Source organism: Giraffa tippelskirchi, chromosome 3, assembly GCF_054371585.1.
Source record: "Giraffa tippelskirchi isolate mGirTip1 chromosome 3, T2T-mGirTip1v1.2.pri, whole genome shotgun sequence".
NCBI lineage: Eukaryota > Metazoa > Chordata > Mammalia > Artiodactyla > Giraffidae > Giraffa > Giraffa tippelskirchi.
Window position 1 is genome coordinate 174489960 of NC_137277.1, and position 18357 is coordinate 174508316.

Genomic DNA, 18357 nt, shown 5'->3' on the forward strand with positions numbered 1-18357 from the left:
CACCCACCTTTCTGGAGCACTGAGAAAATTTACCGAATCACCCTGGAAATTAGCTTCAACATACAACCACGTAGATGAACTGAGTGTAAAGGAAAATGATAGGAACCATTTCATTTGGTTTGTTATACTAGTCAAGGACCATAACTCAGACCCAGCGAGCTGAAGTTTAATATCTATTTACTTATCTGTCTGACTGTGTTGGGTCTTACTTGCAGCACACGGGGTCTTTCCTGGCGGTGCATGGGCTTAGCTGCTCTGCAGCATGCGGGATCTTAGTTCCCCCTCCAGGGTCTGAACCCTTAACCCCTGGGCCACCAGGGAAGTCCCCAGAGAACTGAATTTGATTGGATGCTTCATTTCTAAGGCAGTTGTATAATCTCAATAAACTGAGCCTTCCTGTTCTCTTCCTAATGCTGGCCTGAGGCTGATGTGTCTAAAATAGACACAGATCTGGGTCCGAAGCCTATGTAGATGGGACTGCAGATTCTCATGAAGAATAGAGGGGAGGAGGCAAAGGAGAATGGTATAAACAAAGTTTACTGCTTAAAAAAATCAAAGCAAAATTGGGGAGGATGGATACATATATATGTATGGCTGAGTCCCTTCACTGTTCACCTGAAACTACCACTATTGTTAACTGGCTGTACCCCAATTCAAAATAAAAAGTTCAAAGTTTGGAAAAAAAAAAAACCAGCCCAAAGCACCTTTTCCAGCTTTCCTCAAGCCCCACAACATCAGGCAATTGTTTCAAAGCTCCGCCCACAGCCACTCCCAGCCCCACCTCCCTCTCTCTCTGGTGGAAGAGGGGCCTTAGTGTGTGTGTGTGTGTGTGTGTGTGTGTGTGTGTGTGTGTGTGTGTGTGTGTGTGTGTGTGTGTGTGTGTGTGTGTGTGTGTGTGTGGTGGGAGGCGGGGGTGTACCCCTTGATCTTATAGAGACTCTCAGGATCTCACCCAGTACCCACCACCCCACCAAGCACTACACCACATTTTCTGTCCTAAAAAACAAAAAGGTTGCTCTTTCTTCTCTTTGATTTTTGTCTCTTAATCAGGTTTTCTATTTCTTGTCCATCTCGTGATTAGATTACTCCTGAATGTTTAGGTTTCTTTGTAGCTATTGCCAATGAGATTCTTTCCTCATCCCTTTCCTGCAATTCCCATCATCCCAGCTGGGGATTATCACTGATGAGTAAAATGCTAGTGCCTGTCTCCATCTTGACTCTCAGAGTCAGAGGTTTCAGTTGATTCAGGTCAAAGGTTTCAGTTGATTCTCTTGGGTTTTCTAGATAAAACAACCTCCCTCCCCAAAAGAAGGGAACAGCATTTGCAAATCATGATAATGTTGCCTTCTCTAGTCTTCATGGTGACATCGATGCAGATCCAGAATAATTTTGATTTCAAAGGGAAATTTACAGAATTCACCACTAAGTAGAACACTTGGAATGACAATCAAATTTTATCAAATGCCATTTTAGCTTCTTGGAGTAGAAAGGGCAGCCACTGCAGTATTTTTGCCTGGAAAATTCCATGGACAGAGGAGCCTGGTGGGTATAGCCATGGCTATAGCCCATGGCATCGCAAAGAGTTGAACACGACTGAGCACACACACACCTTAGCTTCTATTTTTAAAAATCAACTGATAGGATATTCTAACCTATCAGTATGTGAACTGAATGTTTAAGTTCCCTACTACTGACTCCTTATATTCCCAGAAGGAAAGTCCACAGAGGTCATTAAGTCAAACTGTTTTATGGCTGAATTCTTCTTGTATTTTTATTCTACTTGTATTTTATGACTGCATTCTACTTATATTTCTGTGACTTCCACCTAACATGCCCTATCCCCGCAGACTCCTTTTCTAAGAAAAACTGCCCCTTGCCTGGTGAGATCATAGTTTACACCATAAAAGTGAAAGTGAAAGTCACTCAGTTGAGTCCGACTCTTCACGACCCCATGGACTATACGGTTCATAGAATTTTCCAGGCCAGAATACTGGAGTGGATAGCCATTCCCTTCTCCAGGGGATCTTCCCAACCCAGGGATCGAATCCTGGTCTCCCACGTTGCATGCGATTTCTTTACCATCTGAGCCACCAGGGAAGCCCTTACACCATAAAAGGATGCCCTTTGTCACAAGGGGCTAAACCAGGAGTGGATGGAACTCTGATTTCAGCAACCAGTCAAGAAGTCAAACAGTCAAACATGACATTTAGCTCAACCAAAACAGCCAGATTTTATGTAGGTGTATTTCTTTTGTTAGTTGAATTTGTTGTTATTAAGGGAATGTGACAAATCCTTACAAAATGCAAAACAAAGTCCTCTTTAGTTTAAGGATACACTCATCAATTATGTCTTAGGAACCAGAACAACAGAAATAAGAGCAGCAGCTTCTTCTGTTTAAGTTAAATTGTCTGCCTTCTATTCCTATCATCTCACACCTCCTTGTGGCAAATGCAAGTTCCCTCTACCTTCTAGCAGTAATTGATTCCTGTTTTTTTCATAATGTTGTGAGTTTTTTTTTTCCTTTTGTGTGTGTTTGTAGACACTATTAATAGTTGCATGCTGAGGAAAGCTCATCAAGGACTATTAGAAAAGCAGCCTTGTAATTAGGAAGACTCCTTTTCTGGAACTGTCTTCTACCTAAATAGATACTTCTCCAGAGAAAGGCATCTATTTACAGATGGCCAATAGGCACATGAAAAGATGTTCAACATTGCTAATTATTAGGGAAATGCAAATCAAAATTACAATGAGGTACCACCTCACACTAGTCAGAATAGCCATCATTAAAAAGCCTACAAATAACAAATGCTAGAGAGCGTGGAGAAAAGGGAACCCTTCTACACTGCTGGTAGGAATGTACATTGATGCAGCCACTATGGAAAACAGTATGGAGGTTCCTCAAAAACTAAAAATAGAGTTGCCATATGATCCAGCCAGCCCATTCATGGGCATATATCTGTAGGAAGCTCCAATTTGAAAAGATCCATGTACCTCAGTGCTCATTACAGCACTACTTACAATAGCCCAGACACGGAAGCGAACAAAATGTCCATCAACAGATGATTAAAAAAGCATGTGGTACAGGGACTTCCCTCATGGTCCACTGGTCAAGAGTCTGTTTTGCAAAGCAGGGGGCACCAGTTTGATCCCTGGTCTGAGAACATCCCCCATGCTGTGGAGCAACTAAGCCTGTGTACCCAGCTACTAAGCCTGAGCTCTGAGTCCTCGAGCCACAACTACTGAAGCACGTGGACCTAGGGCCCATGCTCCACAACAAGAGAAGTCCCCACAGTGAGAAGTCTGCACACTGCAACAAAGACTACCCCCCACTCACCACAGTTAGAGAGAGCCCATATGCAGCAATGAAGAATCACCACAGCAAAATAATAAAATAAATAAATAAATCTATTTTTTTTAAGAAAAAAGAAGATGTGGTACACATATGCAATGGAATATTACTCAGCCATAAAAAAAGACAAAAGAATACCATTCGCAGCAACATGGATGGACCCAGAGATTATCATGATGAGTGCAGTAAGTCAGAAAAAGAAAGACAACTACCATATGATATCACTTACATATGGAATCTAAAATACGATACAAACAAACTTATTTACAAAACATAAACAGACTCACAGACATAGAAAACAAACTTATCATCACCAAACAGAAAAAGGGCGGGGAAGGGATAAATTAGGAGTTGGGATTAGCAGATACAAACTACTATATATAAAACAGATCAACAAAAAGGGCCTACTGTATAGCACAGGGAACTACAGTCAATATCTTGTAATAAATCATAATGGAAAGAATATGAAAAAGAATATATAGGTATACATATACATATAACTGAATCACTGCTGTATACCAGAGTCTAACACAACATTGTAAATCAGCTATAAAAATAATAAAATATTTAATAAAAATATTAAATAAATAAATAAAAACAAAATAATTAATAAAAATTTTAAAATAAAAAATAGAACTATTTTCTATGGAAAATCTTGCCCTTGCTCAAATGGACAATGGTGCACAACTTTGATATTTGCAGGAGACTGTCCAGACCCCCTTGTGCATCTCCACAGAGTTGTGACCGCCTTTGAATGTAAAAGCTGTGCATACACTGTGCACACAGTTCCAAACTGGGCCTCAGCATTGTAATAAATTACTCCATGTCATTATTTTTGGCAGCTGTCCTCTAAAATTTACTCGGTTTGCATCCAGTCATTCCATTTTGCAGATAAATTTCTTTGGTCATTCAAGGGATACATTTTGCATATAATTCATCTGGCATGTTCCATGGAAAATATGTTGCTTGTGAAAATAAATTATGGAAAGCCCCAAATCAAATATCTTTGAGTTAGTATTGACTGAATTCATGTGTGTGTGCATATATATATATATATATATATATATATATATATTTGAAGTATAATTGAATGAATTGAAAGCTAAAATGAAAGCCATGTGTTTTGTTTTGTGTTAAGCAAGAAGCTTGACAGAAATGTTAAGAAATTGTTGAAACAACAGCTTTTGACCAAGCAAAGCACCGAACTGATTCTTAAACTTTGATTGATGGATGAGGAAGAAGATTAACAATAGTTTACATACTCGTGACCATAAAATTTTAGTTATATCTTCTTGTATTCTGTGCCATGCTGCCCATAAAGTTAGATCACTTCTAAAGTCCACTTGGATTCCGAAGTCCATTTGGAAAGAATGAAGAGCTTTCCTATAATATTAACGGGATTTTAAAAAAATAGTTTCAAGACTTTGAATTATAATGGGCCATAATATTTATTAGGAAACTCTATTTTTAGTGTATTTGTTGTAAAAATACTGTGTTTGATTACTGACACTTGTAAACTATTCTATCAACCTTGAGAAGCTTAACCCACTCTGATAGCACTAACCTATGTCTTGGTTTTGTTTTGGGTTTTTTGGCTGCACCATGCAGCTTGTGGCATGTTAGTTTCCCAGCCAAAGATCAACCTTTTGTCCTCTTCAGTGGATGAGCAGAGTCCCAATCACTGGACCACCACGGAAGTTCCGAGAGCAAAGTTGGTTTTTTATTTATCTATTTATTTCATTTATTTGTTGTGCTGGGTCTTTGGGGCTGCCCTCTAGCTTTTCTCTAGTTGTGGCGAGTGGGGGCTACGCTCCAATTGCAGTGCTCAGACTTCTCATTGTGGTGGCTTCTCTTGTTTTGGAGCACGGGCTCTAGGCTGTGTGGGCTTCAGTAGTTCAGGCACATGGGCTCAATAGCTGCCGCTCCTGGGATCTGGAGCACAGATACAGTAGTTGGGGCAGCTGGGGTTAGTTGCTCTGCCATATGTGAGATCTTCCCAGATCAAAAATCGAACCTGTGTCTCCTATGTTGGTAGGTGAATTCCTTACCACTGAGCCACCATGGAAGGCTCCGAGAGAATTTTTTTGAGGAGCTTTCTTTCTCTCTTTCAGAGTCAGAATTTATCAATTCTTATATACTTGCTCCCTTAAACAAAGTGTATAGAAAACACACATCTCTTTTTGTTGTCCCAGTAACATCAATATGAATAGAGAAAACTCAGCCAGCCAACTAGACACGAAAGCTCTTTGTTTATAGAGCTTACTCACATTGAATTATCTCTTTAATCTTCACCATGTCTGTCAGGTGGGTCTTCTCAGATCCATTTTAGGAGTTGAGAACAGACTCGACAGAAAGGTGAGATAAATTGCTTAAGGTGTTCCAGCTGATAAGTGTACCGTCAAGGCTTAAACTCATATCATCCAATTCCAAATCTTATTCCACTCACATATTGTCCAATCATCACCGTGATCATCTGTGGGTACCACAGGCCCATGTTGGGGATGCCCTTCACCCTTGCTCTAAAATAACCCCCAACAATAGCTGTATTTGATTTCTAGCTCCAAATTTCTATAGTTTTTCTACCTCCTTCCTTGCTATCTGGCTGTCTTCCCTGTCAGCATCATTGACTGTTCTCTTGGTTCACTGGTCGTAATTTCCTTCAGTTGTAAGAATATACAAAATTTCTTCAAATACAACATCAAAATAGAGTAAAAATGTCCTTCCTGAGGGTTGAATGCATCTCTTGTACATAGAGTGCCTAGTCACTCATGGACAGAGTTGGAAACTTTGCGAAGTTCTTCACCAGAACTGGAGGTCCTTTGTGTCTGCATACATGATAGACATTTGAGTGTTCATTGAATTAAGCTGACATGATAGTCCACTCCTTAAAGGTAGACTTGTCTAAGAGTTCTGTGCAGGACGAGGGTCCTCTTCTCCTACTTCCTTGTCCATTTCTTATGGTTTTGTGTTGTATTAAGATAGAATCACAGCCACTCATGCATTCTTCATCCACACCTTCATACTAAAGGCGATGCTGAAAAGGATTAGGAGGACAATCCCAAACCAAAATTAAAAAAGGGCTAAAGCTCTGATAATGGAAACGAGATGATTTAAGCCTCTCTTGGCTAATGCACACTCAAAGCCAATTTCAACTTCTGTCATGGACCAGCCTGATTCCAAACAACACCTGGGCAATCCAGAGTTAAATGTCTGAACATCTCCAAGGTCAAAACTCGGGCTAAAGAGTTGATAATTGCTGAAACTAGGAAATGCAGACATGGCGGTTTGCCAAACAGCTTTCTCTACTTTCAAATATGATGAAATTTTTCAGAATAAAAAGATTTGCTGTTTTTATTTTAAGAGTTTGGCTAAATCTCAAGAAAGAAAAGATAAAACTCTGAAACATTAGAATCACATTTCAGCATCTTGTGTCCAGCTCCTCCCTGTGGGCTATGTGATTGCATTTAGCATAGAGATGTTGTGGAAAATATTACGTGTACATCACCAGGTCCCTGTATATGAAGTCCCCCTCCAGAAATTCATTTCGCAACCAAGTGCAGGAAAAGCTTGGCCTTAGGCTTGGCACTTTGATCTCTGGTTTCTTAGGCTTGGCCTAAGGGACGGACATGTCTTCTTCTGAGGACAAAAGGAATCACGAAACTGAGCATATTTCCCTCTGAACAACCCACTCATCTTAAAAAAAGGAGGCTCAGTCATTCCAATGCCAAGGGAAGGCATGACCACCTCTCAACTTGCCCAGCATGCCAGGGTCATAAGTAGGGCACACCCACCCCTGGTCATGGCTGGAAGAGTAGAATTCCTGCTTACAGAGTTCTGGGTGAAAATTCAGAAGATCTCCTAAACTAGTATTCCATACACAGCAAGGTCAAAAAGTAGAGTCTATTTTCTATGGTTGGAAAGCTCTGGAATCTTTTTGCTCCCAGTTAATACAGGAGCTCCAATTGAGCTATTTCAAATCCTAAATGATGATGCTGTGAAAGTGCTGCACTCAATATGCCAGCAAATATGGAAAACTCAGCAGTGGCCACAGGACTGGAAAAGGTCAGTTTTCATTCCAATCCCAAAGAAGGGCAATGCCAAAGAATGCTCAAACTACCGCACAATTGCACTCATCTCACACGCTAGTAAAGTAATGCTCAAAACTCTCTAAGCCAGGCTTCAGCAATACATGAACCGTGAACTTCCAGATCTTCAAGCTGGTTTTAGAAAAGGCAGAGGAATCAGAGATCAAAGTGCCAACATCCACTGGATCATCGAAAAAGAAGAGAGTTCCAGAAAAACATCTATTTCTGCTTTATTGACTATGCCAAAGCCTTTAACTGTGTGGATCACAATAAACTGTGGAAAATTCTCAAAGAGATAGGAATACCAGACCACCTGACCTGCCTCTTGAGAAATCTGTATGCAGGTCAGGAAGCAACAGTTAGAACTGGACATGGAACAACAGACTGGTTCCAAACAGGGAAAGGAGTATGTCAAGGCTGTATATTGTCACTGTGCTTATTTAACTTAAATGTAGAGTATATCATGAGAAAACACTGGGCTGGATGAAGCACAGGTTGGAATCAAAATTTCCGGGAGAAATATCAATAACCTCAGATATGCAGATGACACCACCCTTATGGCAGAAAGCGAAGAAGAACTAAAGAGCCTCTTGATGAAAGTGAAAGAGGAGAGTGAAAAAGTTGACTTGAAGCTCAATATTCAGAAAACTAAGATCATGACATCCGGTCCCATCACTTCATGGCAAATAGATGGGGAAACAGTGGAAAAAGTGGTTGACTTTATTTTTGGGGGGGCTCCAAAATCACTACAGATGGTGGCTGCAGCCATGAAATTAAAAGACGCTTACTCCTTGGAAGTAAACTTATGGCCAACCTAGACAGCGTATTGAAAAGCAGAGACATTACTTTGTCAACAAAGGTCCGTCTAGTCAAGGCTATGGTTTTTCCAGTAGTCATGTATGGGTGTGAGAGTTGGACTGTGAAGAAAGCTGAGTGCCGAAGAATTGATGCTTTGAACTGTGGTGTTGGAGAAGACTCTTGAGAGTCCCTTGGACTGCAAGGAGATCCAACCAGTCCATCGTAAAGGAGATCAGTCCTGAGTGTTCATTGGAAGGACTGATGTTGAAGCTGAAGCTCCAATACTTTGGCCACCTCGTGCGAAGAGTTGACTCATTGGAAAAGACCCTGGTGCTGGGAAAGATTGAAGGCAGGAGGAGAAGGGGACAACAGAGAATGAGATGGTTAGATGGCATCACCAACTCAATGGACATGAGTTTGGGTAAACTCCGGGAGTTGGTGATGGACAGGGAGGCCTGGCATACTGCAGTCCATGGGGTCACAAAGAATCGGACACGACTGAGTGACTGAACTGAACTGGCTGAATAGAGGAGCAATTGTCCATGAAGATGATCCCCCCAGTAAGTGCTTTCTGCAGCTCCTTGATCAAGTGCTTATGTTGCTCTAAATGGACTTCAGGCAAGGAAGGTGATGAATCCTAACTCATGGAACATTGCCGCATCAGATTCTAGCCTGAGGTGTCCATCATCCCAAATGCTCTGACCCAGAATCTGTGGGAATGGAGGTCACAGAAGCCTCATCCTTGCCATTCTAAGCCAAGGACCTATTACTCAAATTTGAGGAACCAGAGCAGCTGGTCTTTCAGGTCTGAAACTATATAGTTGACAAACACTAAAACTTTGATAAAAAGCAGTAACTATAGCACACATTTTCATTTCATTAAGTATAGATGAGCTATAACTAAAGGGTCAGACAATCAGTCTAGCATGTACTTTTAGACACATGAAGTTTAGACTTTCACTAAACCCAGATTTAGCATTTCAAGGACAGAAATGGTTATTCTGACATAAAATTTAAGAGACTATCTGAGAATTCTATTTAGGATGTTAAAGTCCCTATAAATGTCTTTTCCTGATCCCAGGCCACACAAGAACACCTGGAATCCAGCCATAGAGACGAACTGTTGCCTCTTATTGGGAACACAGTGAACCATCTCAAAGGAAAACTCACTATGAATTACATTTTTAAAATTCTGGTCCATTGGCTGGGTCTTACTGTCCTATTATTCACATTTAATTTAAACAACATACTCTTGTTGCTTATAGCTCATAATTTTATTTTCCCATTAGTCTTAAATACACTATTGCTCTTCTCTTTGGGTCATTAATTGCAAATGTAGCAGCTTACTTTATAAATAAAAAACAGGCAGATCATCTAAATGTTGAATTCAAGACTTGACTTTCATGAATTCCTAGAATTCATTTCTTTGGCTTAAACAGTAAATTCTAAAAAATAGAAATGATAATGAATGAGAAAGCCATGCTCTTTCCTTCCAAAAGACTTTGAAGTTTACTTAATTACACAAGGGAGAAGAAAGTAAATGTCTTTCAGGTAATTTTGTAGAAGATTTTCTTCTTGAAATTGGATGTATGGGTTGGCAGGATGGAAGTGTTCACAAGCACAGGGTAGGAACAATGACACAAATGTAGAGAACAGACTTATGGACACTGCAGAGACAGGAGAGGGTGGGACGAATAGAGAGAGTAATGTTGAAAACATATATATTACCATATGTAAAACAGATAGCTAATGGGAAGCTGCTGTATAACACAGAGAGTTCAACCTGGTCCTTTGGGACAACCTAGAGGGGTGGGATGAGATGGGAGGTGGGAGGGAGTTTCAAGAGGGAGAGGACATATGTATACCTATGGCTGATTCATGTTGATGTATGGCAAAAACCAACACAATATTATAAATCAGCTATCTTCCAATTGAAATAAATTAAAAAAAAAAAACCAATTTCCAACCAAATCACTGCAACTTATGTGCTCTCAGCATACATTAGGCATAAGATTTTCACGTAATCAGCCTTGATCTTCAGTTGACCAACGTCTGTGTATTTATTTGCTGCAAAATTCTAATCCACTAACAAAAGTAGCATTTGACTTTTTTAAAAAATGGATGTAATTGAAAACTCATCTTCTATTGAATTTCCTGGAAAAATAAATCCGCCTGATCCCACAAGTAATTGACACACCATTCTACTTTTCTTATTTTAAAATTCAATTTAGCCTCCTAGTTATTTCCTTTGCTACATCAAAAGAAAATGATAAAGAAAAAGCTTTAATAAAATGGACATTTTGATGTATAAATTATTGATGAGATGGATTCACTGAAGAATAAAGAAGCTTCCCAACGTCTTCTTCAAGTTCCCTGGGCAGGAAAACTCACTATGAATTACGTTTTGAAATGTAAACAAAGATGATAAACCAGGGATAACTTTTTCTGAGGATGGAAAGCCAATGGGGACAGGGCAGGGTTTAAAACCATCATTTACTGCAGAAAGCTTCCGTCATATGCCAACTACCCTGTAAGGATTCACTTAATCTTCTCAGCCATCTTGCAGGATGGGTATTGTTTTTCTATTTCACAAATGAGGAAACAGATTGGTGAGTGTAAGCCGTCTGCTCAAAGTCATACAGCTACTCAGAGGCAGAGGAAGGCAGATTTGGTCTCCTTCCAAAGAGATCTTTACAATTTAACATATTGAGAAATGCAAGGAATTGAGTTACAAACAATGAGGGGCAGGGTACAAAGAACATTCTGAGAAAAGGCATGAGGGCAGCCTTTGCCCATTGAGAGAGAATCTGAAGGGGATGACTTCCAATGACCTCTTCAGCTCTTACATCTGCTGGACCTGGGTTTCAGTCCCAAATAAGCCATAAACCCCTAATGTCACTATCCTCCGCCAAATGATTCCATGTCACTTTATTCAGTCACTATGTCATATCCGACTCTTGGCAATCCCAAGGACTGTAGCCCACCAGGCTCCTCTGTCCTCCACTATCTTCCTGAGTTGGCTCAAATTCATGATCATTCAGTCAGTGATGCTATACTGGACTGAATTGCCATTTCCTTCTCCAGGGGATCTTCCCAATCCAGGGATCAAACTCAAGCCTCCTGCATTGGCAGGTGGATTCTTTACCACTGAGCCACCAGAGAAGCCCATTCCATGCCACAATGGGGTGCTAACAACCATCTTGTGGGTTTCTTTTCTGTTCTTTCTATTAGTTTGATAGCAATATCAAATGGCAGGGCTGCCATAACAGAGTAGCAAGGCTTGGGGGCTTAAACAACAGAAATTTATTTTCTCACAATACGGGGGCCTGGGAAATCCAAGGTGTCCACAGGGTTGGTTTCTTTGGAGATCTCTCTTCTTGGCTTATAGATGGCCCTCTCTCTCTATGTCTTCATGTGATCCTCCCTCTGTTTATGTATATGTCCTAATCTCCTCTTTTTATAAGGACATCAGTCATTATCCTGAGGGCTTTGCAAAATGCAGATACCCTCATTGTTACCGTTATTCCAATTTTATGTTTGAGGAAACGGAGGCACAGAGAGGGTGAGTAAACGGAGCAAGTCCTGCCAGCTAATCAACTGAAGTGTTAAAATGTGAACCCAGGAGATCTGGTTCCAGGATCTCCCCCTCTATATAAAAGAAGCTACAGTCAAACTGAACCACAGATGACCATGTAGCGTAGTAAGAAAAAAACACTACATGACCTGCCGAGATGCTATTCTTGGTTCTTCCATCTCTTTGACCTTGGGCAAGAAATTTACATTATTTATGATTTGATTTCCTGTTGGACCTCAGGTCAATAAAAAGGAGAAAATGAGAGTAGATGTGCTATAACCCAAAGATTCTATTATTTATGTTGCTGGCTTTAAAAATTTAACTGTTGTAATATCTAAAGTGACACAACAGATACTCGAGAACCCTTATCCAATAATGAAGGGGTTCAGCACAGCCACTTAACAGATAAAATGACTGTATCAGTGACACAGGAGAAGTGAGTGGCTGGGCCCCGGTCTCAGTTCCTATTTGAGTCAAGTGATGAAAATCAACAAATCAAATAACAAGCTAGATTCAGGGACCAGGATACACAGATTGAGACTAGAAATTAGGCTTGGGTAAGATCATCAAAGCCACCTTCCCTTGTGGCTCAGCAGTAAAGAGTCCACTTGCAATGCAGGAGACTGGAGTTCAATCCCTGGGTTGGGAAGATTCCCTGGAAATCCTATGGACAGAGGATCCTGGGATGCCACAGCCCATGAGATCGCAAGAGTCAGACACAACTTAACAACTCAACTACCACCACCAAGCTCATCAAAACCCTCAGTCTCTTTTCTTCCATTAAGATTGCACTGAAAGTGAAGTGAAAGTGAAAGTCGCTCAGTTGTGTCCGACTCTTTGTGACCCCATGGACTATACAGTCCATGGAATTCTCCAGGTCAGAATACTGGAGTGGGTAGCCTTTCCTTTCTCCAGGGGATCTTCCCAACCCAGGGATTGAACCCAAGTCTCCCACATTGCAGGTGGATTCTTTACCAGCTGAGCCACAAGGCAAGCCCAAGAATACTGGAGTGGGTAGCCTAGCCCTTCTCCAGCAGAACTTCCCGATCCAGGAATCAAACCGGGATCTCCTGCATTGCAAGTGGATTCTTTACCAACTGAGCTATCAGGGAAGCCCATAAGATTGCACTGGTCCTTCACAAATCTTGGAGACAGGGACAGTCAATCGCTCAAATGGATGTGGGGACCAGGCAGGAGGTACACTTGCATGTGGTCCAGATAAAAGGTACAGATCTTACAGAGAACCCAAGCTCCCTGTCCTGCCTGTTCAAACAGTCTGATTGCTTTAGGTCTATCTATAGGTCAGTCCTGAACAGAAGCTTTTGTTCTTTTGGGGATGAACTGTTGAGTTCTCAAGACCTTTGTCACCATCTGACATTCAAGACCCCAAGATGGGGAGACAGACCTGAAGAACTCCACCTGTGGGCACCTGCTTCAATGTTCCTCTCCTAGCACATCACTCTTGCATGTGGTCCCTCTTTCCTATTCCTCTCTCCATCTCCATCCTCCATCCCTGTTTCCTATTTATCCTCATCCCCTTTGGACCCCACACAAATGGGCTACTATGCTCACAGTCCATGGCTAACCCAACACACTTCCCAATTCCCATCTTTAGCCAGTACATGAGCCTTCCTCTACACATTTGTAACTTTAACCTATGTTTTCTCTTCCATAGGACCTAGAATTCTCCTTTGCCTCAGGCTTCAGATCTACTTTCCTCTTAATAGGTTATTTTATAGTTCACATACTTTTGTAGATAGTAATAATGCAGGAGACCCCAGTTTGATTCCTGGGTCGGGAAGATCCGCTGGAGATGGGATAGGCTACCCACTCTAGTATTCTTGGGCTTCCCTTGTGGCTCAACTGGTAAAGAATCCACCTGCAGTGCGGAAGACCTGGGTATGATCTCTAGGTTAGGTAGATGCCCTGGAGAAGGAGAAGTCTACTCACTCCAGTATTCTGGCCTGGATAATTCTATGGGGTTGCAAAGAGCCGGACACGACTGAGTGACTTTCACTTTCACAAATCAAACCCAAAATGAGAGACTGTAGGTAAACGAAAAAGTAAAACACAGCAGAGTTGGTATAAAGGATCATCAATGCAGCCCTCTTTAGGGAGGGTGAATGCAATACTTCATCCCCTTGCTCTCCTATTGAAATAAGAATGAATGCACACATGAATCTACATTCATCTTCTTATTATTGGTATCATAGTCTGAACTCCAAGAAGTCTGTCTTGATTATATAATCCCTGACACCACAGCATTTAATTAAAAATATTTCCTCAGTATTACAGGGGGAAAATCTTTTCATTTTATTGTGAATGATTTTATTTATATAGAGTCCCTGATCTGACGGATGTTTTTCTTTACTGAATTTACACTCACACAAATTGAAGTAACACCAGCAGAGGTGGGAAGGTCTTATCATTCATTTTAATTAAATCTTATCTCACTAAATGCTTGCTGCTTTCATGATTTTTACATTGAAAAAAAGGCAGGTTATATCTAATAGATGCATTTCTCCAGGATAATTAGAAAAGAGTGATTCTAACAATTTCCAGAAGATGCTCATCAAAAGCTCTAACTCAAGGTGGCAAAAGAATTAGGTAAATTCACGAGCAAGATGAATCTTGCTTGCTTCAAACTGCTTTTATTAATGTATAATATTCTCATGAATATTCTCCATCCTCCATCCCTGTTTCTTGTTTATCCTCATTCCCTTTGAACTCCACACATATGGGCTACTATGTTCACAGACCATGGCTAACCCAACACACTTCCCAATTCCTGTATTTACCCAGCACATGAGTCTTCCTCTATACCTTTGCAACTTTAACCTGTTTTCTCTTCAATTGGACCTAGAAGTCTCCTTTGCCTCAGCCTTCAGATCTACTTTCCTCTCATGCCAAAGAATGTTCAAAGTACCGCACAATTGCACTCATCTCACACTCTAGCAAAGTGACACCCAAAATTCTCCAAGCTGGGCTTCAACAGTACAAGAACTGAGAACTTCCAGATGTTTAAGCTGGGTTTAGAAAAGGTAGAGGTATCAGAGATCAAATTGCCAACATCCGTTGCATCATAGAAAAAGCAAAGAATTCCAGAAAAACACCTACTTCTGCTTCATTGACTATGCTAAAGTCTTTGACTGTGTGGATCATAACAAACTGTGGAAAATTCTTCAAGAGATGGGAATACCAGACCACCTTATCTGCCTCCTGAGAAACCTGGATGCAGGTCAAGAAGCAATTGTTAGAATCGGACATGGACCAGTGGACTGGTTCCAAATTGAGAAAGGAGTACATCAAGGCTATATATTGTCACCTTGGTTATTTAACTTCTATGCAGAGTACATCATGCGAAATGCCAGGCTGGATGAAGCACAAGCTGGAATCAAGATTTCCAGGAGAAATATCAATAACTTCAGATATGCAGATGACACCACCCTTATGGCAGAAAGTGAAGAGGAACTAAAGAGCCTCTTGATGAAAGTGAAAGAGGAGAGTGAAAAAGGTGGCTTAAAACTCAACATTCAACGAAGATCATGATATCCGGTCCCATCACTTCATGCCAAATAGATGGGGATACAATGGAAACAGTGACAGACTTCATTTTCTTGGGCTCCAAAATCACTGAAGATGGGTGACTACAGCCATAAAATTAAAAAGATGCTTGCTACTTGGAAGAAAAGCTATGACAAACCTAGACAGAGTTTTAAAAAGCAGAGACATCACTTTGGTGACAAAGGTCCGACTAGTCAAAGCTATAGTTTTTCCAGTAGTCATGTGTGGATGTGAGAATTGGTCCATAAAGAAAGCTGAGCACCAAAGAGTTGATGCTTTGAACTATTGTATTGGAGAAGACTCTTGAGAGTCCCTTGGACTGCAAGGAGATCCAACCAGTCAATCCTAAAGGAAATCAATCCTGAATATTCATTGGAAGGACTGATGCTAAAGTTGAAGCTTCAATACTTTGGCCACCTAATCCAAAGAACTGACTCATTTGAAAAGATGAGGGAAGGCGGGAAGAGAAGGGGATGACAGAGGATGAGATGGTTGGATGGCATCACTGACTCGATGGACATAGGTTTGAGCAGGCTCCAGGTTTGGTGATGGCCAGGAAGGCCTGGTGCTGCAGTCCATGGGGTTGCAAAGAGTCAGACACGGCTGTGGGACTGAACTGACTGACTGATTCTCATGAAGCGATTTCTTTCAGGTGATAATGTAGTTCTCCAATTCTGAATTAGAGAAAATCTGCATATAAATTTTGAATGTGAGAACACTAATACTGTTCAGATCTTCTTTTCAAAAGTTTCTTGGTTAATATATTATATTTTAACCATTTTGATGGTTGAAGTTTGTTTCCTAATTCATTTATGACTCTTACAATAGTATAGTGGATTTAAGTTCTTTTTTGGAAAAAAATAAAATAGGAAATGCATGCCTAATTCCTTAGAGGCTCAGGATCGCCATCATCAGGGAGTGGTAATGAAATGTCCATGTGACAAGAAGTCTTTAAATAACACAGATCCACATAAGTGCTGGAAAAAACCTTCATCTCACTTCCTGGTTCCTGTGCACAGGCTCTGATAAAGGCTGAAACACCTCGTAGTGTTGTTATACATGACAGTTCCCAGTGAAATCATTTTCTCTAATTATAATTTTTGAATGCTTGTGTTAGAAAGGAAAAAAAAAATCCGTGAGTGAGCTCTGGTTCCTCTCTGCTCGGAGAGCTGCAGAAACGGACCTTAGCTATAGAATGGGGTTCAAGGACGTTTACGTCATCCAATGAGCACGTCTCGTAGGGCTTCTCAGGCTCCTCTAAAGGGAAACTAGTTTTGAACTTCCCTGGCAGTCCAGTGGTTAAGACTTCTCCTTCCAATGCAGGGGGCACAGGTTCGATCCCCAGTCAGGGAATGAAGATCCCACATACTGCACAGTGGAGCCAAAAAACAAATGCAAAATTAGTAGTTTTTTTTATTTGGCATATAACATCTGTCTCAGGAGAATGGCTCATCAGCCTCCCCTGTTTCCAAACTTAGGAAGAGGAACTGGAACCCGAACACGAGACTCTGGTGCTGACCAATCTGACGAATCTCAGCGCCCCCCAAATCCAGATCCCCGTTTTCAGACCCAACACTTCCAGCTGGATTCTACAATTATCTACTCTTCTCCGGCCTACTAAAATCAGCCCCTGCTTAAGTTAAGTTATTCCAGTTTTAATAATAGATAATGCCTTAATGTAGTACCATTTTAGGGTCATTTGCATTTAAATAGGAAATCTTGCCTTTATTACAAGGAATTAAGCTCAAATACTAAGATTCCAGGCATCTCGCCAGGCTGGTGTGTCAAGGAAGTTTGGGATGAAGGGACCTTCCTAGATGTCCTTGACTGTGTGTGTGTGTGCTCAGTTGCTCAGTTGTGTCCAGTTCTTTGCAACCTCATGGACTGTAGCCCACCAGGCCCGTCTGTCCATGGGATTTTCCAGGCAACAATATTGGAGTGGGTTGCCATTTTCTCCTTCAAGGGATTTTCCCAACCCAGGGATCAAACCGGCAGGTTTGTTTTTTTTTTTTTACCACCAAGCCACCTGGGAAGGACTGGTAAGCCCCAGATGTCCTTGAGCCCTACACTCACGAAGTCTGCTCTCCCAGTCCACTGCCTTCTGTCCAAAGCATGGGCAACTAAACTGCACCCATGTCTCTGGGCGTATGTGCGTTAGTCACTCAGTCATGTCTGACTCTTTGCGACCACATGGACTGTAGCTGGCCAGGCTCCTCTGTCCATGGAATTCTCCAGGCAAGAATACTGGAGTGGGTAGCCATTCCCTTCTCCAGGGGATCTTCCCAACCCAGGGATTGAACCCAGATTTCCTGCATTGCAGGCAGATTCTTTACGGTCTGAGCCACCAGAGAAGCCTGTATCCATGTCTAGTTACGTTTATTTTTTAAAGTACTTTTTAAATTCAGTTCAAATAAATATCCTCATAATTAAAAACAAAAACTATCTCATACTACTACTGCTGGCTGGTAACTATGTTGTGCTGGTAACTATTATGGTTCCTCTTGAGGAACCATTATGTGTTCATGAGTCTTTCTGGATAAAACTGATATTTGTCAACAATTTTATTTTTAACTGCAAAATTAAAAATACATAGAGTTAAACAGCTCTTCAAAACAATGGATAACAATTAAGACAAACAACCAATCACCCATTTTTGTGGCCAATGCATCCTCTCTTGTCTCAGCACAGATCTTAAAGACAAAATAAAACCCAAAACACTAATACATAGAGCATATGCTGGTGACTTGGATTCAGAAATTCCAAGTATCAACTTTCTCCCAACAATTTTCCTTTAAAATGAGAACTCTGAGAAGGAAATTAAATATGAGTCTAGCCCTTAATGTGTTCCACTATAGTCAATTAAAATCTGTCATGCAATCCAGAAGCATCCCTGGGTTGTTCAAAAGAGGATAAGGGTAGGCACAGACATCCAAGGATAACAGGATTGAAAGCCAAGAGCAACAAGGGCCACAGGAAGGTGGCTCTTG

At 41.0% G+C, this 18357-nt stretch overlaps 1 protein-coding gene across 1 annotated transcript in view; it reads right to left on the minus strand.

Moving 5' to 3' along the window:
- DNER (delta/notch like EGF repeat containing) overlaps positions 1 to 18357 on the minus strand; it is a 372135-nt gene that overhangs the window by 146841 nt on the left and 206937 nt on the right. The gene's annotated exons all lie outside the window — the stretch shown is intronic.